Source organism: Sinocyclocheilus rhinocerous, unplaced genomic scaffold, assembly GCF_001515625.1.
Source record: "Sinocyclocheilus rhinocerous isolate Xijiao unplaced genomic scaffold, SAMN03320098_v1.1 scaffold13, whole genome shotgun sequence".
Classification (NCBI taxonomy): domain Eukaryota; kingdom Metazoa; phylum Chordata; class Actinopteri; order Cypriniformes; family Cyprinidae; genus Sinocyclocheilus; species Sinocyclocheilus rhinocerous.
The window spans coordinates 329,178-355,155 of NW_015627542.1; the positions used below are offsets into that span (position 1 = coordinate 329,178).

The window sequence follows — 25,978 nt, forward strand, 5'->3', positions numbered from 1 at the left end:
TAACTCATTAAATAATGCGATATTCGATATGCGATACGATAATGCTTAAAGTGCCACATGCTCAGATTAAACAGTTTCACTCAGCTGTTGCTGAGTCAGTTCTGTGAACAGCACTGACTCTTATTTAAGCTACAAAATTTATTTAGGTAAGAGCAGTGAGTGATTTTCTCTTTGTCTTTTGTTCATGGCCCCAAATATTGCAAGCTATAACGATATGCATATTTATTGCGATACATTTGCGATATTTCGATAATTTCGATATATTGCACAGCCCTACTTCTGAGGCAGCATTTCAAGGCATGAAGGCATGAAGGCACGTCCGAATACAAATTCTGCTTCACTTCCTGTCTCCGGAGGTACCTTCTTCTGATCGAATTTTGAAGGCAGCATAGATGTATCCTTCGCTGTCTTTGATATCCCACAATCCTGTGTGTTCCATTCCATGACGGTTGAGCTAAAAAAATAAAGATGTATGTTTCTGACTAACTTTTTGCACTTTTGATGCTATTTCTAGCGAGAAATCAGTATTATAATAATTAAATATTTGTTTCGTTATCATCAAAACTCGTTCCATTTTGTTGTAGATCATTAAACCGTTACGCTGCCTCAGAAGCCTGTCCAAAATCAGTTTCATGAGGTGCCTTCATGCAAAAACACGGCCTGCAAAGTCATTGCCTCATGAGGCAGCGAGGCAGCAAGTCAGCTGCCTAGGCTTTCGGACGCAGCCTGCGTCACATCTCATCTCATCTCATCAGGTCATTGCATTGCGATGATCCCAGCAAAAATAAAATAAAATAAATAAAAAATACAAGTTCAAGATGGGGACAAGAGAAATTTTATACTTATTTATAATTCTTAAGTATCCTTATAAGTAATTAAAAACTGCAACATGTGGATAGAAATAGCTTAGTGTATTTTTTTTTTTTAATTATTATGATTGTGTGTTAAAGTATATGCTTATAACTGCCCATTCACTTTTTTTCAGGCATGGTTACAGTAATTTTTTCATAAATTTTTCTCAAAAGGGTTAAAAATATTGTTTGTACAAACAAACAAAAATAGATAAATAAAAATAATTTATAAATATACATAAATGTATCATTACACACATATACATATATATATCATTACACACACACACACACATATGTGTGTGTACGTGTATGTGTGTGTGTGTATTTATGTATAAATATGAATATACACATAGTACACACTAGTGATGCGCGGATGAGCTAAAACGTCACCCGAATCCGCAGCTTCAAATAAATTATTGTAATGCCAGGCCAGCAGAGGGAGCCCTCGCCCGAGTATCTGCTAATTCCAGGTCTTTCTGAAGATCTCTGAAGTGGTCCTTGGCTCTTAGAAAATTCTTCTGATCATTTTTTTTCACTGCTCTGTCAGAAATCTTGCGAGGAGCACCTGGTCATGGCCGGTTTATGGTGAAATTATGTTCTTTCCACTTCCGGATTATGGCCCCAACAGTGCTCACTGGAACATTCAGAAGTATAGAAATCCTTCTGTAACCAATGCCATCAGTATGTTTTGCAACAATAAGGTTGTGAAGGTCTCGAGAGAGCTCTTTGCTTTTACCCATCATGAAATGTTACTTGTGTGACACGTTGGTAATGAGACACCTTTTTAAAGGCCATCAGTTGGGACTAAACCAGCTAATATTAATTTCCACTGACTAGGGGCAGGATTGCTTTCTAATTACTGACAGATTTCTGCTGGTGTCTTGGCTTTCCATGCCTTTTTGCACCTCCCTTTCTTCATGTGTTCAATACTTTTTCCCTGGGTCATTCCACTTTATTACACAGAACTTAATTTCTGAACTTATTTGTTTTGTTTTCTTTATATGAAAAGTTATATATCATGTGGGCTGATGGCTTCGACAAAATTATATACAATTGATTCAAAACCTTATAACTCACAGTAGGTCTATCTATCTTTAATGGTTTATAATTTATTATTAAAAATCAATTCCCCTATTGAGAAAATGGGATTTTTACATTTGTTACCCTGGCTGTTGTACTCTATTAGGGTATATCAACGTTAGCTTAGAAACATGCTTAAATCAAACTCCATTGGAATCAACTACTATGGAACAACTACTGTGGTCCCTAATAAGTCACTTATTAGGTTCAATGACATTTAGGATGCTGTCTTAGAATATAACTTCTATTGTATGCAGCAGGCGGCAAGGCAGCTCACCATGTTTTGTAACAAACCCCTTTTTCTAGTCTGTGAAAAAAAACAATCCATTCATGGCCTTTTGATCTCTGTATAAATCTCTATATAACGGATCTCTACAAGAAGTATATAAACCTCACATGCTGTATCCCTCTACATGCCAATCAGAACAAAAACATACCCAACACGACCTTCAAGGTTTGATCTCAAAAAGAATCCACGCACATGTTAGCAGAAAAACACAACAACATATGTCGGGCTATAATAGAGATTGAGGAAGTCTATACAATAGCGACAGCGAGAGTAAATGTGTGCCAGCACTGGGAAATAAGGTCGCGGAGCTGATTGCTGAGAGGCACAGATAACCCTGAGCTGCACGGTCAGAGTTCCTCATTTAAAGTGCTACTGCTGGCTCCGCAGACGAGCCAAACTGTGAATAAGAGCACGAGGAGTGAGCGGTTATTTTAAACAATGACGGCTCATCCAGGTAAATGTACAGCACCCTCCCACCAGTTAGGACATATAGCTGAACTTGAGAAAGCGATGACGATGTGAAGAGAGTAACACGTTTGTTTAAGACGGAGAAAACAATGCTTACTGTTTTTTCCTAAGACAACTGGTGGATGCTATGGATATTTATAATTCAATGTGTGTGTGAGCTTATAAAGATTTATTATATCAGTAAAACCTATTATAATGTAAGTTATACATCATTAAGCTGCAATTTACAGTATGTCTCAGTATGCTCTGAATTAGTCTATTGCTAAGTAATTAATAAAAGACACAGAAAGGCTTTAGAAATGAATGAAATTATGAATACTTGACTTGTATGTAAGTGGATATGAAGAGCCATTCATTTTACACTTAACCACTGAAATTTGTGATTTGAAAAGCTCTGTTCCAAAACATAGTGAGCTGTTGTCTAACACTGCATCATAACTTAGCCATTTTTGAATGGCTCTGCATAGAAAACTCAACACTCAATTGATTTTAATAGAGTTATTAGTGAAATGATACTCTAAGGGGAATAAAAATAGAGCATGTGCAAATATTGTGTGAAAGAATCCATTTTTTACTTGCACTAAATTATGTTTTATTGGTACTTTTCAGTTTAGAATGAAATAGACTACTTCACACAATTTTTTACAGAAATTAATTATTTTATACAGCAAGGATGCATTAAATTGATCAAAAGTAAAGACATTTATAATGTTATAAAAGATTTTTATTTCAAATAAATGCCGCTCTTTTGAACTTTCTATTCATCAAAGAATGCTGAAAAAATTTATCACACTTTCAACACAAATATTCTACAGGTTTTCAACATTGATAATAATACAAATGTTCCTGGAGCACCAGATCAGCATATTAGAATGACTTCTGAAGGATCATGTGACACTGAAGACTGGAGTAATGCGTGCTGAAAATTCAGCTTTTCTATCACAAGAATACATATTAAAAATATTATTTTTTAACTGTAATAACATTTCTCAATACGTCTTTTTTAGTGTATTTTTAATTAAATAAATGCAGCCTTGATGGGCATAAGAGACTTCTTTCAAATACTGTACATTAAAACAATCTTACAGACCACAAACTTTTGAACGGTTTATTTATTATCTGCCTTTCTCTTCACTCATGCATTATCTTGGGTTTATTTTTTCAGTGAGCATTCTGAGATTATCTTCTCCATGAAACATGCAAGTTATAGAATTTGGCTAAAACAAGCTATCTTAGGAGGTAACATTAAGTTTTGCTTTTGGAACAGCCTATGCATCAGAAGTGCACCTACCGCATAATGCCTAAAAATGCCTCTTGAAAGGTTTTGAAAGAGAAAATGTTCTTGATAGTAACTGGCTTCAGGATATTTCCACAGCAGGTTTACAGTGTAGTCTATTTTTGAAACATGCTGCAGTACATAAGAAATGCTTTCAGTTCTCATTGCACTGTCTCACAATGAGTTCAAGAAGAGAAAAACTTGTGTGACTTGTTAGCAGAACAGTTCTGACCCAATTAACTGTCTTTGTTTGATAAAGCAGCACTGACCTCTGTTTACACACTCATCTTCCCCTGATTTGTTTTCACACTGTATGACTTTAATTAGCTTTGGACCTTGCTTCAGGGAATTTGTAAATCCATATGGATATTTGCCCAGTGTGTAGTAAGGACACTATCATCCTATCCATTCCTTTTCGAGAAGCCGGATAGTTTAAATCACTTTGCAATTTTTTATGAGCTCTCTGTTTACATTGCCCTAGAGGGAGATGGTTTTATTATTTTCAGCCGACTAAGAAAAACTGCAACCTTGAAAAAAAAAAAACTTTCTATAATAATTTGTACAGTATAGTTGCTCATAGCATCCATTAAGTTTACAATTTTTACAGCATTTAGTTCTCCTGATATATGTGTAATTTTGCAATTCCATATTCACACATGATGGCACTATTCCATGTAGGATGTTTGCATCTTCAGACCAGTGGCAAACTACAACCAAGATACAAGTTTAACTACAGTAAAGCTACTCTTTTGAAAATTATGATGGCAACACAACAGGCTGGTTAACCACCCAAAACAAAAAATTTGCTATAAATTTACTAACCCTCAAACCATCCAAGATGAGTTTGTTTCTTCATCAGAACAGATTTGGAGAAATGTAGCATTACATCACTTGCTGACCAATGGATCTTCTGCAGTGAATGGGTGCCATCAGAATGAGAGTCCAAACAGTTGATAAAAACATCAATAATCTGTAAGTAATCCACGACTTCAGTACATTAATAAATGTCTTGTGAAGTGAAAAGTTGCATGTTCTTCATAAACAAATCAATCATTTAAACATTTCTAACTTTGAAAATGTTGCTTTCTCCTAAATACAATTGTCTCATCAAATCAGGGAAAAAAAATATGCACAGATAAAACATAATTTACAAGCGTATACAATCCAGAACAGTATTAAACAAATATGTTTATTAAACAAAGAGTCGTGTAGATTACTTATGGACTATTGTGTTGGTTTTATCGGCTGTTTGGACTCTCATTCTGACGGCACCCATTCACTGCAGAGAGTCCATTGGTGAGCAAGTGAACAAACTCATCTACATCCAACACAACACAATGCAACACAACACAAAAAAACACACACAAATACACACACACACAAACGAACTAACTAAAGAAATAAACACTGCGATTCTTCAGGCTGTCGTCTTTTGTGTTCCACATAAGAAAGAACGTCATACAGGTTTGGAATGACATGAGGTTGAATAAATGACAGCAATTTTCATTTTCTGGGTGGACTATCTCTTTAAGTGAGCAATATTGTTAATAAAGGCTTGCCCAGAGAGATGCAACAGATATAGCAGATCAATAGAATTCTAAGACATGCAGCCAATAAGCAAGTGCCACACAAAGCAAGACAGATAAAGGCAGGCAAAGTCAATATGACTGTAAATACATCCAGCTGCACTCACTTATATGGCTTATCCTGTGTGCTATTACTGCTGGGGGCTTTCTGCACAAATCAAATTGGCATGCATTTAAGATTGAAGGAGAATTATAAGAGAAGACAAACATTGTGGTTAAAATTCATAATTTGAGAAAAGATATAGGGAGAGTTAAGGCCAACAAGAGCTCGCACTAAGTCACAAGCATATGTCAGACCTGTGGAGAGAGAAGCCATTGATTTTTCACAGAAGTGCCAGTTCATCATTCTGGGAGACACTTGCGATCGACCTCACCTTTCATTTGTTTGTGATTTTGTTAGTTTCAAAGCTGGTCGCCATGATAAATTTGACTCCTCACCATACATCTAAAAAATGAGGAATGCCCAGAAGAAGAGATAGAGGGATAAAAGTATGTAAATATGGAAGAATTATGTACTTTTGATCGTCTTTGGGTGCATAAAAGCAACTGAGGGTTTGAAAAATAAATTAAATCAATTACATCAGGTTTTAAACCTTTTTTTGAAGAAGAAGAAGAAGAAGAAGAAGAAATTAGCATTTTTATTTAGCAGGGATGTGTTAAATTGGTTAAAAGTGACAGTAAAGACATTTATAATACCAAAGATTAAAATTCAAATAAATGCTTTTGTTTTTAAACTCTATATTCATCAAAAAATCCTAAAAAAAAAAGACCTGAGGTGAAGACTGGAGTAATGGCTGCTGAAAATTCAGCTTTGCCATCAGAGAAATTAATTACATTTTTAAAATAGATTAAAAAAGAAAGCATTGTAATAATATTTCACAATATTAGTATTTGTACTGTTTTTCTTTTTTTATATAAAATAAATGCAGCCTTGGTGAGTATAAGAGACTTCTTTAAAAACAATTGTAAAGGGACGGAAAAGTTACAGTTAAATGCATTTCTTTGAATTTCAGTTCATTTTACTTGCTTGCATTCAAATTCATAATGCATTTCTGCATCCTGCTTGCTACATCAATTCAAATTTTAAATTCAGGAATTTAAAAGGCATTCTCAATTCAATTCTGACTGGCACACAAGCCTGCTATATACATTCAACCATTGTGATACATTCCATTAACATCAAACAAAACCGAAAACTGTTCTAAAGCACAAAGTGTACAGTCTATTACCTTCAGTGGGCACTTTCATCTGAATCCCGTCTTTAATCATTTCCCAGCATCCTTTGAGCCTTGTGGGAAGTAAAAGAGGGGGATGTATCCAGAAACCCCTCTTTCCCCTTCTACAGCAAAGAAAGAGCCAAACCTATGACCTCGACCCACCGCTCCAGCTGCTATAAAAAAAAAACTCCAGTATCTTGGGTAAAGGCTAATGCAGCTTCAAAGGATGTAGGCAGTATGGAAGACTAAAAGAGACCACTGACTGTGACACCTATCTGAGAGAAACACCGCTTCTGCTGTCTGATTAATCTGGATTTAGATGAATCAACCTTAAAAGGTGGATTTCATCTCGGAATGATAATGGAAAGCAAATTGATTGTGTGTGTTCTGTGGTATTAAGATAAATCTGGTCAAATCGAAAACATTTAATCCAGAATGGACAAAAGCTACATCTAATATTTACTTTTACTGTAATAACACTTCATACCCTTTCATAATTTTAAATAACCCCCCAAAAATATGCATTAGCTCCTGTCTGGTATCCAATAGGCAAGGCTTGCCTATCCCTCCTGATCCCTCTCCCCAGGCCTTTAAAATACTATTAATACCTAATGGGCTTCTTCATTAGATGCCCTTCCAAACATGTTCTGGCCATTATGAGCTCCATTTACTGTCGGGCCTCATGCCTGCATGAGCAAATGCGAGTTGTCTGCCTTCTCCGGTTCCCTCTGCGCGTAGCAAACTTCTAATACGGGCACGAAATGCCCCAGTCGTGAGAGACTTCCTGTTTGAGTGCCTGTTTGTAAGCGCTTGTATATCTGTAGCCCAACTGTTGTTTTTAGTGTAGAGAACAGAGAAGTCTTCACATCTATCAAGTCTTTGCTCCCCAGGAAAGCTCAGGGAATCCCCTGTAACTGTTACTGTAAGTAAAGAGCAGCCTCAGACTCTCATATTACACACCGCTTGGCCTTGAAATACATTAGCAGTACATACAGACACACAGATATATGGAGAGAGGCTCTGTGAAAAGCTTACAAAATGACAAGGCTCTTTTTTATATACTGTACTTGCGTGCTATAAATATACGCTTAGGGTCAAAGGTTTGGAATAATAAAGGATTAAAAACTCTTATGCTCACCAATGCTGAATTGATACATAAGATAAAGTAAAAAAAAAAAAAGTAATATTGTGAAATATTATTATAGCTGAAAAGAACTGTATTCTAATTTAAAATGTGATTTATTCCTGTTAATACTTTTATATGCATTAAATTGGTCAAAAGTGACAGTAAAGACATTTACAATCTTTTAAACTTTCTAAAAGAATCCTGAAAAAATGTATAATAGTTTTCACAAAATAATAAGCAGCAAAAACTAGTTCAACCATTAAATAATGAAGTAATTACAGATAATAATCAAGCAACAATTCAGCATAGTAAAATGATCATGTAACACTTAAGACTGGAGTAATGGCTGCTGAATATTCTGTTTTGCCATTACATTGCCATATATTTTAAAATATATTAAAATAGGATTGATTGGATAAAAATAGGATAAATTTGTAATTAAAAAAATAGGATAAATTGTAATGTTCTTTAAAAAGACATTATCCTGGAGAGATGTCCTCAGTATGTGACAGCAATGGATCGGTAGTAAGTACCAAATCAAATGCAAATCATAGTGCATTTGCAGTTAAATGAGAGCTGAAAGTTCAAACATTGTAATGAATATTTAAATACATTTTGGCAAGAAACAACCTCTGAAATGTGGCAATTTAAATTATATTTCAGAAATTCACTGCCGTGTTTGTAGGTTTGGAATAAATCTTTTTTTTTTTTTCCTTAAGTGAATTTTTTTATGTTTTTGGAAGAAGTTTCTTATGCTCACCAAGGCGGCATTTATTTGATCAGAAATACTTTGAAAAAAGTAATATTGCTGTTATTTGACAAAGCAGAATTGCACTCTTGCACTTAAACTTCCATCCAACAAATGTTGTTTTAATTGAGGGGAAAAAATAACCAGAGTCATTCAAAATGATTTCCAATTCAGTGAACTCAAAATGGAATTTGTTCTAAATTGTATGGGGATAGGGAATGGCAGTAAGATTAATATTTCAGTATTCTGACAAGCATGTAAATCAAGTCAAGTCAAATTGATTTGTATAGTGTGTTTACGATACATATTGTTTCAAAGCAGCTTTTCAGAAAACCATGATGTTAATTTTTTATAATATTTTAATATCTTCATGCCTTATACTTTATACTTTTTTTGTTTACATTTTGTACAAGCAATCAAGCATTTGAGATATGCTATATATGTGACCCTGGAGCACAAAACCAGTCATAAGTAGCACAGGTATATTTGTAGCAATAGCCAACAATACATTGTATGGGTCAAAATTATACATTTTTATTTTATGCCAAAAACCATTAGGACATTAAGTATCGATCATGTTCCATGAAGATATTTTGTAAATTTCCTACCGTACATATATCAAAACTTCATTTTTGATCAGTAATATGCATTGCTAAGAACTTTATTAGGACAACTTTAAAGGTGATTTTCTCAATATTTAGATTTTTTTGCACCCTCAGATTCCAGATTTTCAGATAGTTGTATCTCGGACAAATATTGTCCTATCCTAACAAACCATACATCAATGGAAAGTTTATTTATTCCGTTTTAGATGATGCATAAATCTCAATTTCAAAAAATGGACCCTTATGACTGGCTTTGTGGTCCAGGGTCACACATATTATATACCACCCTATGTTAGTATATTGTAAGTATGTGAATAAAGTTGGACATACTTATATATCCAACATTATATAAAGAGCTGGGTAATAATATAGTTACATTCTGTAACAATATGAACAATCAAGCAGTTGAGATTTGTCATTTACTGTAGTACACATCACTTTTCATGTATTTACTGTATATTTGCAGATATCCAACTTATAGTATATATAGAACTGTGCGATAATATAGTTTACTTTTTGCAATGTAAATTATATTATAAACTAGATTTAAACGTCCTTTTTAAGTATTTTGTGTGTCTACACTGTTATCCCTGAAATTGTTTTAATTCAAAATACTTAGATACAATAAACATAAACTCCAACATTTTTGCACAATTACTCAATTTGTTTAGTTTGTTGTACGATTTGCAAGATTTTTTTCATTCTATTGAATTGTTTAAACTGAATGTACTTAACATAGTTTATTCTAGTCTGTTGTCAGTGAAACGCAATACAAGGAAGATTGATGGAATTTGTTCTAAATTGTATGGGGATAGGGAATGGCAGTAAGATTAATATTTCAGTATTCTGACAAGCATGTAAATCAAGTCAAGTCAAATTGATTTGTATAGTGTGTTTACGATACATATTGTTTCAAAGCAGCTTTTCAGAAAACCATGATGTTAATTTTTTATAATATTTTAATATCTTCATGCCTTATACTTTATACTTGTTTTGTTTACATTTTGTACAAGCAATCAAGCATTTGAGATATGCTATATATGTGACCCTGGAGCACAAAACCAGTCATAAGTAGCACAGGTATATTTGTAGCAATAGCCAACAATACATTGTATGGGTCAAAATTATACATTTTTATTTTATGCCAAAAACCATTAGGACATTAAGTATCGATCATGTTCCATGAAGATATTTTGTAAATTTCCTACCGTACATATATCAAAACTTCATTTTTGATCAGTAATATGCATTGCTAAGAACTTTATTAGGACAACTTTAAAGGTGATTTTCTCAATATTTAGATTTTTTTGCACCCTCAGATTCCAGATTTTCAGATAGTTGTATCTCGGACAAATATTGTCCTATCCTAACAAACCATACATCAATGGAAAGTTTATTTATTCCGTTTTAGATGATGCATAAATCTCAATTTCAAAAAATGGACCCTTATGACTGGCTTTGTGGTCCAGGGTCACACATATTATATACCACCCTATGTTAGTATATTGTAAGTATGTGAATAAAGTTGGACATACTTATATATCCAACATTATATAAAGAGCTGGGTAATAATATAGTTACATTCTGTAACAATATGAACAATCAAGCAGTTGAGATTTGTCATTTACTGTAGTACACATCACTTTTCATGTATTTACTGTATATTTGCAGATATCCAACTTATAGTATATATAGAACTGTGCGATAATATAGTTTACTTTTTGCAATGTAAATTATATTATAAACTAGATTTAAACGTCCTTTTTAAGTATTTTGTGTGTCTACACTGTTATCCCTGAAATTGTTTTAATTCAAAATACTTAGATACAATAAACATAAACTCCAACATTTTTGCACAATTACTCAGTTTGTTTAGTTTGTTGTACGATTTGCAAGATTTTTTTCATTCTATTGAATTGTTTAAACTGAATGTACTTAACATAGTTTATTCTAGTCTGTTGTCAGTGAAACGCAATACAAGGAAGATTTTGATTGGCTCTTTGAACTGACGTCAGGCATGGATGCAGCGCGGATTTTTACGTCTGCTGGTGACTGTGAGTAGGACTTTACATTTTTGTCTCAAACAGCAAATACATTAATAGTCGTTAATAAATGAGAGGTATAACAGTTAGCTAGTAACTCTAAATGTAAGTTTAGGCTGTGTTTACATGTACATTTACGCCACAGTGTTGTACCGATCGATCGCAACCGCCACAATTACATATAACGTTAGTTCTATGTTACGACATGCTCTATCGTCACATCTAAAATCTAATGCGTATCATATTTTTGATCAACAATCATTTACAAATCATTAAACAAAGCGTCATCTGTTGTGTAAAACGATATATCTTGTTCGATGGTGTTGGTGAATCTTGGTGGTTTTTCTTATCAGAAATGTTCAACATGTGACTTTAACACAAATACACCGAAACTTTATCACTGACCGATTAGTTTTTTTTTTTTTCATTTCTTTGTGAGTGAAGTATTAAACAAACTAGCTTAAATTGAAACTCGACCCTGTTTTTACACGCGAGAAATACTAATCCAAGTTAGTTAGCTGTCTTAGTTATCAAATAAATGCAACCTCGTGCTCATCAGCGTGGTATTAGCTAAGCTACATTTCAGTTAATACGATTCTATTGTACGATGACATGCTAGATAAAAAAAAAAAAAGCTAGATAGTACGAAAAACAGTAGTATACGTTCCCCTCTTACAGATGCTACAGAAACTATTGAACAAGAAAGACATTTTGGATAAGGCTATGTCAAAACAAGAACATAAACCACATGAATATAGGACATGTTGCGATGGCTCAGGGTTTAGAGAGAATGACCTTCTTAGTTGCGATGACTTCACAATCGCTCTGGGTTTGTACATTGATGATTTTGAAGTGGCTAACCCTTTAGGAACATCTAAAAGAAAACATAAGATGTGTGCACTTTACTGGGTTATTGCAAACTTGCATGGAAAATACAGATCCACACTAAACTCAATTCAGCTTGCTCTCTTGTGCAACACTGAAACAGTTAAAAAGTGTGGTTATGAAAGAGTTCTGTATCCACTTCTTAGTGATTTAGCCACTCTTGAACAACATGGGGTTTACATTGAGCATCTTGGTAGAAGTGTTAAAGGAGCAGTGCTCTATGTGTCAGCAGATAACCTTGGTGCCCACTCTCTTGCAGGATTTTTTGAAAGCTTCATTGTGGACAAGTTTTGTAGATTTTGCATGGCATCCAGGACTTACACACAACACCAAGAGGTAAGATCTGGTGCATTTCAACTCAGAGAGAGAGATGCACACAACAGGCAGGTGCAAGAATCATTGCAGAATCCAAATTCATGAACATTACAGAATTAAACATGGGAGCTATGTAAGAAGCCAACCATTTCCATGCCTATATCAGGAATGTTTATGTACTTTTAAGTCTTTCAGTAGCCTTAAAACACACTTATCTCGTTTTCATACATCAACTGAAAAACAACAACATGAGGGGAAAATTGAAGCCAAGTTTCGCTGTCAGCTTTGTGATTTTCTTGAACCCTGTGAGATTACTGAATATTTTGCCCACCTTCGGCGTAGACATCTCAAAGACCACCAAAAAGTCCAATGTCCATTTCAAGGATGTAGCTTTGAAAGCAGTGTATGTTCCACATTCAGTGCACACAGAAGTAAGCATCATCAAGATCAAAATGAGAGAATGTTTAAACCAGAGTTAATAGTAAGAATAGAGAGTAATGAAAATGACAGTGTAATTGACACTCAGGAGTGTGCTGTGCAGGAGATGCATCCAGATGAATTGGGCCAAGATAATTTTAGTGCAGAAGAAAGTGAAACACAATCTCAAGATTTAGGACAACAATTGGAACATAATTTAGCTGCTCTTTTTTTAAAAATGCAAACCATCCTTCACATACCAGAGAACTCTGTTCAGGAAGTAATTCAACATCTTTACCAAATAGTTCAGTTGTCCCAGCCGCTTTTGCAAAAGAATGTGAAGGCTGTTCTTCAGAAACACTTTGGACATGTAGATGAGTCAGTTGTGAAGGAGGTGGTTAAGACTGTGGCAGAGAGTGACATATTGTCCAAATCTTGTAGAAAAAATGGATGTCTTGCAACCAGTAAAAGAAGAGCATCGTATGTAATGCGCAACTTTCCTCTGGTAATGCCTATAGAGTTTGTAGTTGAGAAAGGGAGAAAAACAGTAGTATACGTTCCCCTCTTACAGATGCTACAGAAACTATTGAACAAGAAAGACATTTTGGATAAGGCTATGTCAAAACAAGAACATAAACCACATGAATATAGGACATGTTGCGATGGCTCAGGGTTTAGAGAGAATGCCCTTCTTAGTTGCGAAGACTTCACAATCGCTCTGGGTCTGTACATTGATGATTTTGAAGTGGCTAACCCTTTAGGAACATCTAAAAGAAAACATAAGATGTGTGCACTTTACTGGGTTATTGCAAACTTGCATGGAAAATACAGATCCACACTAAACTCAATTCAGCTTGCTCTCTTGTGCAACACTGAAACAGTTAAAAAGTGTGGTTATGAAAGAGTTCTGTATCCACTTCTTAGTGATTTAGCCACTCTTGAACAACATGGGGTTTACATTGAGCATCTTGGTAGAAGTGTTAAAGGAACAGTGCTCTATGTGTCAGCAGATAACCTTGGTGCCCACTCTCTTGCAGGATTTTATGAAAGCTTCATTGTGGACAAGTTTTGTAGATTTTGCATGGCATCCAGGACTTACACACAACACCAAGAGGTAAGATCTGGTGCATTTCAACTCAGAGAGAGAGATGCACACAACAGGCAGGTGCAAGAATCATTGCAGAATCCAAATTCATGTAGAAACACGGGTGTAAGAGGACAGTGCCCACTCACAGCAAATTTGGAGCATTTTCATGTCATTGGTGGTTATCCCCCTGACATATTGCATGATGTCTTTGAGGGAGTAGTCCCACTGGAGTTGTCTCTTTGCCTCAAAGACCTGATGGCAAAGAAATACATCACCCTAGATGTGTTGAATGAAGCTATCAGATCATTTCCGTATACATTCGCTGACAAATCTGATCAGCCTCAGCTGATTTCAAAGGGCTTCTCAACCAAGGGCACAATTGGGGGAAATGGCCATGAGAATTGGTGTCTAATTAGGCTTCTTCCTCTGCTTATTGGCCATAATATTCCTGAGGGTGACAACACATGGGAAGTACTCATGCTCCTAAAGGACATTGTTGCATTAGTTGTGGCACCTCAGTTTACTGAAGAGTCATTATACATCCTTGACTACAAAGTGGCAGAGCATAGGAACCTTCTGCAGTCAACCTTCCCTGACTTTACACTACGACCAAAACACCACTACATTGAACACTACGCTGAACTGATTAGGGTACATGGTCCACTTACTGAGGTCTGGACAATGCGTTTTGAAGCAAAACACAAGTTCTTCAAAAAGGTTATACGTGATGCCCAGAACTTCAAGAATGTTGCCATGACCCTTGCACTGAAACACCAGAGGGCTCTTAGCCATCAACTAGACTGCAGTTCTTTTTTCAAGCAGGGTGTGGAAATGACTAAGGTTACACAAGTGTTAGTTGCCACTTTCCCAGAAAACATTCAGAGAGCTCTTGGTCAAAAAATCCCTCAAACTCAAGCACTTCTTGTTGCACCATCGGTCTGCATTAATGGAATTGATTATAAGACAGACATGATACTTTCAGCTGGATCATGTTCAGGGCTACCTGATTTCAAGCAAATAACTCACATTGTTGCAGTGAACACAGAGGTACTTTTTGTGTGTAAAGTCATGACATCATGGTATTTTGAACACCTTCGTTCTTATGAGCTTTGCTGCCCAGATATGCCATCTTTTTGCGTGCTTCAGATTGAAGAGCTGAATGATATTGTTCCACTGTCAGCCTATAGTGTACATGGTAAACTGATGGTGACATTGAAGCGTTTTATTCTTTGCTAAATTAACTCTTTTGTGCTTTCCTTCCAGATGGCTTCTCAAGAAACCATGACTTTGCGAGTTATTCTTACAGAAGCTGATATCAGAAAAGTCACACTGACTTCAAAGCCATGCTCAGTTGAAGATTTGATTCGTTGTCTCAAAAACACTCTGGGACTGAACTATAATTTAACTTTACAGTTTCGAGATCCCGATTTTGATAATGAACTTTGCAATCTGACTGATTTGTCAGAGCTCCCTCAGAAGCCAACTGTGAAAATCATTCCTGTGATTGAATTGGTGTCACTGTCATCAGGTGAAATGCAGACATCCAGTGAAATATCGAGTGATGCTCTAAGTACTGCAGATACAGTACTGACCGAATCACCCCAGGAAAAGCAAATGCCATGGCCTGATATCTTTTGATTCCAAAATTCTCTGTCGATGTTGAATATAGACTGCGTCAAGCAAATTTAATCTACTTGAAGGATGGAATGCACCTAAAAATGACAAAGGAATTGAAACATGACATTCTTCAGAAACTTGCAGAGACCATATACTCCTTCAAAGCATACCCAACTGCTGATGATCTAAGAGATGTTGCCAAGGCATTGGTGAATACTCACCCCTGTCTTCAAGAACCAGGGTCGCCTTCTGGATACTGTGGGTGGACAGTATCCAGAAGGCGAAGGGTGGTGCATTAAAAACGGTTAGTTCAATTAACTAAATGTTTTTAATTAAATGCTGTTGAAATCTTAAGTACATTAAACTTGAAATTTATTGTTTTCTCAACAAGACAAAATTAACTTTTTTAGGGCAACGAGTTACCATACATTTTTTAAGTTCAATCAACCTGTATAGGCTTACAGTGTATGTTAAGTCTAAATCTAATTAAATTTAGTGGAAAAAAGCAAATGTTAAACACGTACTGCAACTCTTACGAATAATGGGAAATTCGACTGGCTGCATAAACACTCACATATGAAGATTGCTTTGACTGAACTGAGGTGAAGCTGACAGTGTCAGTGATGGCCCACAAACACACCAACTAAAACTGGTCAATCGCTCTGAGCCATTTAATGACCCTTCCCATAAATCCCCTTTCCAAGGAAAATAGCAAGTAATTAACATAGTGAGTGGATTACACGACTGCACTGACTTGTGGATTAATTTGCACTGTTATTCCTAACATCTCCAAGCTACAATGACTGGGGCTCTTTTTAATAGCCAGTTTCCACTCGGCAAGCACATAGAACGAGACAGAAAATTGCTGGGTGATAAAATTACTAATCATAAAGCTAACTATTAGAGCAGATGAGCCTCTTCCTGAAATGGCTTTGATTTTTGAGGATTGAAAAGACAGATCAATGCCTAATTGACAACAACAATGGATCAGCATGGGAACTACTGTGAACGCCACTCCACTGAAGCTGATCAACTTGTACAGCCGCTCGTCCAAAACTGCTCTGAGAGAATACACACACACACACACAAACAAGCACGCTCGCTTTCCTTACGGCACTGTTTCCTCTGGTGACAACTATATCAGCGTAGTGTGAGAGGGACGAGTGCCAGGCTAAAAGGTTCTGGCAGGCCTCCTCCGTGCAGGCGTGCCATTTCAACCCTTATTTCCCTCTCACATCTCATCTCCACCTTTCTGAGAGGGAGTGCATATGATAATGTCCAGTCCTTGACATCTCACTGTGTCAAACAGTGAAAGGCACAATCAATTAGCACTTTCGAATGGCTGTAAAATGGCAAAAAGCTGCTTCATTTGACATTTGATCAAGAATAATTTAAGGTTAAAAATATTTTAAAAGATGAAGATGAACTATTAAAGATTAAAAGGCATCTTCCCTGTGAACTGACATTAAAAACAGCACCGCATGCCCTTTTTTTTTTTTTTGAGGAGGTGCCAGTGACTGATGTCCAAGATAAGAAAACATCAAAATTTAATAAAATTAAATAAAAAATAAAATAAAATGAACATCATCCTTAAATAAGCATATATCCTTACATTTATTATTTAATAAACCAAGCAACATTTCTGACATGACAGCCAGTGAATCCTATGTATATAAAATAAAATAAATCAAAATAAAATAAAAAGTATATCCTTAAATAAGGGTAACTTCTGATGTGACAGCCACTAAATCTCATGCATAAGAAAATGCCAAGAGTATAAAATAAAATAAAATAAAATAAAATATATTAAATTAAATTATTACAATTTCATAAGTGTAATAATTTCTTATTGAATAAACAAAGCAAAATTTCAGTTGACATGACAGCCACTGAATCAAATTGTTGCTGCTTTAAAAATATGACACGAGTGGTGCTCCAAAAACATACTGTATTTGACTCAACAATCTGAGTGGGCATGAATAGACCTGATGTGTTTGATTACAGGAACCTATGAGTTACTCACCTTGTTCCTGTGCTCACACATGTTCCTTTGCTCCATTATAAACTGTTCTAGACTCTGTATCTCTGGCTGGAAAGGCATCATCGGCTATCTGGCCAATCATTTTTTATGCTTTGCCTCTAATGGCGATACGATCTTTAATCCAGTGCTAGCCAACTCGTCCTCGCATCGCTCATGCGCTCCGGCAGGGGCCGAATGAGCAGAGCGCCTATCTCTGTACCTTAATAATCATCCAGCGTCCGAGTCCCTCTCATATCACAACGCATCTTTACCTAGGCGTGAGGGTTGGATCTGAACTGCAAAGTGTGTGGCTGCGTATACAGATTGGAATAGACATGATTAAAATGTAGCTACTTCATGCCAATGGATCCTTGATGTGGAAACATACAAAAGTCTTAATAATAGTTTAATAATAATACGTAAATTGTAAAATTAATAATAATATACATATATGGTATAATTATATAGTTAGTAAGTTGTTGTTTTTTTTCAAAAAAATAATACTTTTATTCAGCAAGGACATATTAAATTGATCAAAAGTGACAGTAAAGACTTTGAAATTGTTACAAAATTATTTAAAATAAATGCTGTTCTTTTTCCATTCGCCAAAAGGATCGTGAAGAAAAATGTATCATGGTTTCCACAAAAATATTAAGGAGCACAAGTGTTTTCAACATTATACTAGTAAGAAACGTTTCATGAGCACCAAATAAGCATATTAAAATAATTTGTGAATGATCATGTAACAATAAAGACTGAAGTAATGCCTGCTGAAAGTTCAGCTTTCCCATCACATGAGTACATTTTATTATATATTAAAATAGAATATATATTTTTTTAATAGCAGTAAATTTTCTTAAAATCTTATATTTTAATTATATACATAAAATTACATAATAACACATTGAAAATATTGACATACATGTCTATATTTTGCTATTTAAACAATGCAAGATTATATGGCCAGTTGCATTTTATCCCTGCCATCTGCAACCCCCAAGGAAGAAACCAGTTGAGAACCAGCAGCATAAAATGCTATATTGAAATGACCAACATTCAGTCTTTGGCATAATGCTTCTGTGTTTTCTGATGCACAGGTTGTAGCGTTGCCGCCTGCCTGCAAGACTGCGAGAGATCTATAAAAAAAAGCTCTTTGAAAATCAATAAGGTCTCAGCAGAGCATGAAAAAGCAGAATCACCATAACCTTAAATTTATTTGTTCATTGCTTTATGTGGCTATTCCAGTGAACTAATGCACTTAAATTTAGTGTTCAGGCCCCAAGCAACTGTTCCTATAAAACATTGGGATCCATGCTCTTCAGAACAAGTTTTTCCTGACTCTGCTCGGAGATAAAGTTGTTCTTGACTAAACCAGCTGTGGACGCTCTAAGGAAACTAGAGGTTGCCGCAGCTGTGTTGGTCTGCGGTTGATCTATTTCATACAGCTCCTGATGCGGGACATGCACCTGTGCAGGGTGCTTTACAACCAAAGCGCCCAGTTACTCCATCACATATTACTACGATCAGCAGAGCACATAACAGATGCTGCGCGGAATAACAATTACGCTTCAGTTTGTTACAGTTCAGCACAATTCTTTTGGCCCATTTATCAAGCCAGCACATATGTACAACCAGAGTCAGCTACATCAATATTTCCAATCCTCGTCCTTGACAGCTACACCATTGCGACAGTTAGTAGCTTTTTAAAACATACGAAAAACTAATTCAATTTTGTGTGGGAAACATCCTCTTGGAGGTCCCCGATTAACATTCCGAGGTTGTAATGGGGGTGAATTTTGTAAGCAGGTGGGGAATTTATATATGGGATGGCATTAGTAAATGCGGCTGACTCATTGGAAATGGATGAAATAGTACAATAGGGCCAAGAGCGATTTCGCTGATTGAGCTCCCTTGCCGCAGCTGGGGGCAACTCACTGTACTCCACATTCAAGTGTTCGCACACCTACCGCAGAGCATCCGCTAAACATGTCACTGCTCATGTTGCTAATTACCGTCATTACGCACCAACTCGGGCTGCGCTCTCTTGCCTGACTAACCGCACACAGCTGTCAACCTCCATTTAGGTGCGAAGGGAAAGGAAACAATGCAGGTTTAAGCTGGAATAGTATCAGGCATTGTATAACAAAGACGCTTTAACAATCGGAAGATATTTCTATGATTGCGTGCAAGAAGTTTAAAAGCTTTAAAGGAGTCATATCATGAAAAAAAATACAATTTTATTTCATCTATTGAAATAAAAGAGCTCTCTGTACTATAAAAATAGACTGTCTCTTTCAGATCTTTGAAACTACGCTGTGAAAACGGCTCATTACAAACTTTCGCAACTTTCATACTACTGTACATGTCAGCGATGTCTGTGAGGTGTTTAGAAAATTGGCCCACCCAGTCACAGTGACGTAATAGAAAACAGATACTATTATTACTAAACATCAAAAATTTAATTATTCCCAAATAACCTTGCGCTGTTCCAGGCTATGTGTAGTTTTGCATATCCTTTTGAAGGATCGCAACATAAGAAACAAACAGATGTAATTAGTTGTTTTAAGAAAGTTTTAAGAAAAAACTGATGTTAACAGTTTTTGTTGCCAAGATCCATTTAGGACAACTAGTGTAAACGTTGTTGGAGCAAACAGCAAATCAAAATAGTTATTTTCTTACATTGAAGTCTTAAAGGCACAGCATCAAAAATGGCATGTTGAATTCAAAAAAATTTATTAATGACTTGATTGTTATGAAAATTAATGAATGAAAAGTCATTATCTGGTTTATTTTTATGTAAAAGCAGGTACGGAAAACTTGAATAGTGTGAGGCTTCCGGTGTAATTTACTTCCATTTACTTTAGCTGTAAAAAAAAACAAAAACAAACAAAAAACAGTCCATTATGCTGCTTGATATTGCAAACAGGTATTTGTTATTTGCAAATAGTTTCTATTTTCTGCACTTTGTTATACTATATTCTAGTTATTTACACATAGCCGCTAATGAAGTTTTCTCAGAAGTCTCATGCATTTAAAGATAATAGCTTACTTCCGCGTTGCAAAATGCCAAATTAAGTGTGGTACTCAATCAAAAAAAGTATGATATGACACATTTAACTCTGATAATGTCAAAATGTTGAGTATGCATTTAAACTGTTGACATAAAAATATGGACTTTTGCAAACACAGTAAGTTTGTCTGAAAGAAACCATGCAAGTGCACATTTTGGATGCACCTTTGAGGGTTAACATAAAGTGGGGCTCAAAGCAAACCAGTCAGCATCTTTACTGCTGGCACTACAAACCAAAGAGTCAGAGCCGGCTGTAAATTCTCCTCTTCGCATTCATATTCCACTCCTCCTCAGGGGCCACAAAATGCTGTGTCCATTTAATAAAAAAGGAGGAAATTCCAGTGTTGCTCATGAAACAATGTGGACTATATATAATCTGCAGAGAGAGCACCACACCGATCGAGCCACGTGGTGCTGTTTGTTTGAAATCCACCAATGTCAGCGAGAGTTTGTCTCCACTAATGCGCCATCTGTTTCTTACGGGACCCCTCATTAAAATGGAGGAGATACATAAAAAATGTCTCAAATGAACCCGTTTCATGCTGGGAAAGGGAAAAGCTCAGGGATCCCAGACTGGCCTTATTCCAGTCCCCAATCCATTAGGTGTCCATTCACAGCATGAAGGCTGATCTATTGTGATGAGCAGTGGGCAAAACAGAACGTATTCTCATTACGGATACCCAATAAAAAGCACAACAGAACAGAACTGAACAAATAATCTTCAGCTAACCTCTAAATTTATAATTACTGTACAGTTTAAAAGATACATGAGGAAAAATGAGAAGAGAATTACTCTGCGTGTATTGGAAATCTGCAAATTGTCTTCATTGTTAGTGTATGACTGCTTGTAATATACACTATGTATAAAATATTATTACAATTCAAAATAACTCTTTTTTGTTTTATACACTTTAACATGTCATGGCAAAGCTGAATTTTCACTAATGGCAGATTTTGAAACGCAAAGTTGGCACTTTTTGATGCTCTCACTTTCTGCTCCACTCCCACAATCCTCTATTGCTTAGCTCCCCATAGAGAATGAATAGAAAATGCCTGCTCATCTCCGCGCCATTGGACACGTATGGTTAGGTATTTGAGCCTCGAGGAAGAAAAATATGTGCTCTTTACCAGGGCAGTTGAAAAAGCCATGTTGTTTGCATATCAATAGGATGGGGAACCATTAAGGAACGGGATGTTCCTCTTACTCAGAGAAAAGGTACTTTCTGTCTTATGGATTCATCTTAATTTACCACGAAGTCAATACATGGATGTTCCACCTTTAGCCCTAATGTTACCCAATACAAGAAGAAATGTTCTGGATATAACGAACAACCCCATTGGGAAATAAGGATTAAGCCATCAAAACTAAATCAAGCTTTGTAGTTTGTCTTATGTATTGATTCACATCTAGTTCTAAATGAATGTATTCAAATGCATTTTCAATATATCTCATCTGAATATGTTCTAAAGCACATAAACAGTGGATAACCACTTCCATATTGGAATCATTTGCTGACTAGAGTCTGCATTTTTTTAGCACTGAATACTGGTGTTTACACAGATGTACATGATGTTGTTCCCATCACCAGTGCGAATCAATCTTTTATCTGCCTGTCATTGTTCGGCCCAGCTGAAGGTCACTCCAGAATGAACACTGGCTCCTTTACAAGCTGACATATGATACACTCTAATGGCTTGGCTTTAACCCTAATGCCAAGACAATTAAACTTTCCATTACACTCGCGGTCTGAAAATATAGTCAATCACTCTCACGACCTAAATGAAGTCTTAAATTACACCAAGCAAGTCTTTTTCATTCGCCTTTCATTTCGCTGGATCGTTTCAGACTGAGCTTGGGTACCACAGTGCGCCGCCGGAGACCTTGTTTTCCCTTCTGCTACTATTTTGCTGTTATTCCAGCCACACGCATTCTGATGGTAGGATCACCTAGTAAGCTCGATATTTACAGTTCTCAGGACTCAGCTCTGCTTTTCTTGGAGAGTTTGGAGAGCTCTTGGGGGAAGAACACATGCTACACTACAGCACTATGAAAACACTACAGGCTATGCAGGGGAAGGGGGAGCAGCTTAGCCTAAAAACCCCAGAGGCACCAACTTCAGTCAGCCTCTGCAGGCCTAAGACAAGTATAGCTGACTATTTCTACTTCTGAAGCCCTTTCTTTACTTTCTCTCATTTTTCAGTGTTGGTGGTTTCAACAGTCTCTGCACGAATGTTGAAGATTTAATTTGGCAACTTAAAGAACTAGCAATGAGGCTGAATTTGATATTGAGACATTTCTGTTGTTGATCATCGCTGTAATATCAGTATATTCTCTGATCTTGTATTCAGTTATACTATTCAATTAGGTTCATACTTGTGTATTGATCCCTACATATTAAATATGGGGCTCCCAAAGCAATCAGACCACTCAACATAAAAATAAATGGAGGAATGAAAAAATAAAAAAGCACTGTTGGGAAGTAAATAACTAAAGTATAGTGATGCTACTAGCTATCAGTTTTTGAAATAGTTGCTTTTATAGTACTATTTTTAAGAGAAATATATACACTAGCATTCATAGTATTTATATAAAAATAATAATAAATAAATAATAATAATTAAAAAAGAAAGAAAGAAATCAGTGAATCCTAATACACACTACCATACAAAGGGGTTTGGGGTCAGTACGTTTTTTTTCTATTTCAAATAAATGCTGCTCTTTTGATCGTTTATCAAAGAATCTTGAAATAAATCATGTGTCACAGTTTCCACAAAAACATTGTTTCCATAAAATTATTTTTATATTGATAATAATAAGAAATGTTTGTTGAAAACTGGAGTAATGGTTGCTGAAAATCCAGCTTTTCCATCACAGGAATACATTACATTTTAAATTATATTGAAATAGAAAACAGTTCTTTTAAATTGTAATAATATTTCATAATATTACTGCTTTTACAGTATTTTTGTTCAGCCTTGGTGACCAGAGGCTGATTTCAAAAACATTAAAAGAAACTTACTGAACCCAAACTTTTGAATAGTAGTGTATTTTGTATATATAAAAGATGTATATACAAAAATTAATATATATGTATATATAAAAATGTATTCAAAAGTATGACAGCATTACACTTGAACATACATTTATACAAAGTAAATTAAATAAATGTAAATAAATAAATTTATGCATTTAGCATACGCTTTTATCCAAAGCGACTTACAGTGCATTCAGGCTATACATTTTTTACCAGTATATGTGTTTCCTGGGAATTGAACCCACGACCTTTTACACTGCTAACGCAATGCTCTACCACTGAGCCACAGGAACACTATAAAGAATACTATAAGGAATACTAAAATTTATTCAGACACCTTCAACATTATATCACAGTTTATTCGCTTTAGTTTAGAAAATGGTAATAAAATATGACAAGAACTCAGTTAAACTGTGTCAGAACAAATTCATCTTGATAATGTCAGCTAACTTTGAAAGAAAGGTATGTAATGGATTACAATCAACCAAAAAATATTCAGCTGTTCAATTTATGCACACAATTAGATAATACCAATTTAGGTCAACCAATTACCAAGCAATGCTTAATTTTGTTTAGTCTGTGGTGTAAAATGATCACATTAGCAATTGAAGAAAAAACACTTAAGCAAAACATGGTCAGGTCAAAGTGTCTGAATATTTTTTATCCCAAATTTACTGGTAGTCCACTGTATGAAGAATTTTTTGGGTATGTCACAGTTCACTTTATTTTGCTATCCTCACTTACATAAATTAACTATAGTGTCCTGCACCCACTAGTAAAAAAATATCAAAAAATTATATCTGGTGTCTGAATAATTTTTGGTTTGACTGTAGATTAAAATTTATCTTTCATTCAAAAACCAGCCAGAAAAGTATGGTTGATTTAATTATACATTATTTCATTGGATAGTTTTAGTTTTACTTCTACATTAGCTTGACCGTATCATTCAATTATTTGTTAAAGCTTTAGCTTTTAGCTTGATAAGCTACAATTTCAAAGTAGCTGTTAAAACAAGAATGTGATTTCTTTATTCGTTCAGCTTATTCCATCCAATCAGCAGTGACACTATATATTTTACTGACAGGCTGTTCTCGTGCAGGCAGTGGAAAGTCTCTCACTCATTCACTCTCGCTTCTGCTCGATCACTTTTACATTCCTATTACCTCTTACTAGGCAGGCAGCGTGTGAGCGTGTGTTTTCTGAATGCAGGTAGCTATCTGTATTTATGTCATTTTCTCTCATCGGGCTCACACACCATTACTCCTCCACGAGTCTTATTTTGAGAGGCGAGAGTGGTTCCCATCTCCCTGTGATGACCCACTCCCCCCCTTTATTATGACCTTTGAGAGCTCCCCGTGTCCCCCGCGACCCGCCGTACAGCGCCTGCAATTACCCGTCCTAATTACAGCATATCTGCCATGCAATGAGTTCTCAAAGAAACATTCTCTCGCTCCTAAACGTGTCGAGAGAGAGAGAGACAGAGAGGACGAGGACTAGAGAAAGGGCAATAGAGAAAGGAGAAGTGATAGAGAGAGAAATCTCTCTGCTTTGTCAACCCCTCAATGCGACCAGCTCCCAGAGGAAAGCAATTTAACGCTCGACTGCTTCCAGAGCAGTATATCTGAATCACAAAATAACCTTAGATAAATTACAGACGGCTACTTTTTCAGCTCCCTATCTTGAGTCTGGAGATCTGTAGACTCACCTCGGTGAAGACACAAAAACCACATAGCAGGGGGCCAGCGGCACACTGTCACTAAGCAACGGTCGCCAAATTGAACATGTAGAGATGTGGTAGGTGGGAAGAAGTCAGAATGCATTCCTACAGCGTGCTGTCTGAAGCAGACTGCCAGACTTCTGCTCAACCCTGACTTCTGTTTGTCTGTGCTTCTGCTTATACGAACACAAACCCTTTACGCTCTTAATTACGTTTCAGAAAAAGGAAATGCTGTAATCTCCACAGAACTTTCACCACCAAAAAAAAATGTCTGTCCAGACAAGTGCCTTCTCACAATCGTTGCTTAGTTTTCCACAAACAGCCGCAAGTCTCGATTTGTTGTGTGTACGGAGGACCAAAGCTTTGTCTATTTACTTTCTTTCTACCACTTTGGTCAGCTCCCAGAAACACGGAAGAATTAAATTACACGGTGACTGGGGACTTGACACGGCCCCGCTTCTGTTTCAATCACCCCACAGTCAGATATAAAGAGGTGCAGGGGAGGTTGTGTTACGTGTGCGTCT

General features: G+C 36.0%; 1 protein-coding gene and 1 pseudogene across 3 annotated transcripts in view; one reads left to right on the forward strand and one right to left on the reverse strand.

Moving 5' to 3' along the window:
- The window catches only part of mgat4c (mgat4 family member C), a 110,199-nt gene that overhangs the window by 59,439 nt on the left and 24,782 nt on the right, over positions 1–25,978 (reverse strand). The window contains exon 1 of one of the 3 annotated variants that reach the window (XM_016541365.1): positions 6,783–6,925. The exons of the other annotated variants lie outside the window; for them this stretch is intronic. The gene's annotated coding sequence lies outside the window, so the exon portion shown is untranslated. Of the gene's footprint in view, positions 1–6,782; positions 6,926–25,978 lie in introns of those variants that run through there. 3 annotated transcript variants of the gene reach the window in all.
- The window catches only part of LOC107730595 (uncharacterized), a 39,163-nt pseudogene continuing 27,136 nt past the window's right edge, over positions 13,952–25,978 (forward strand).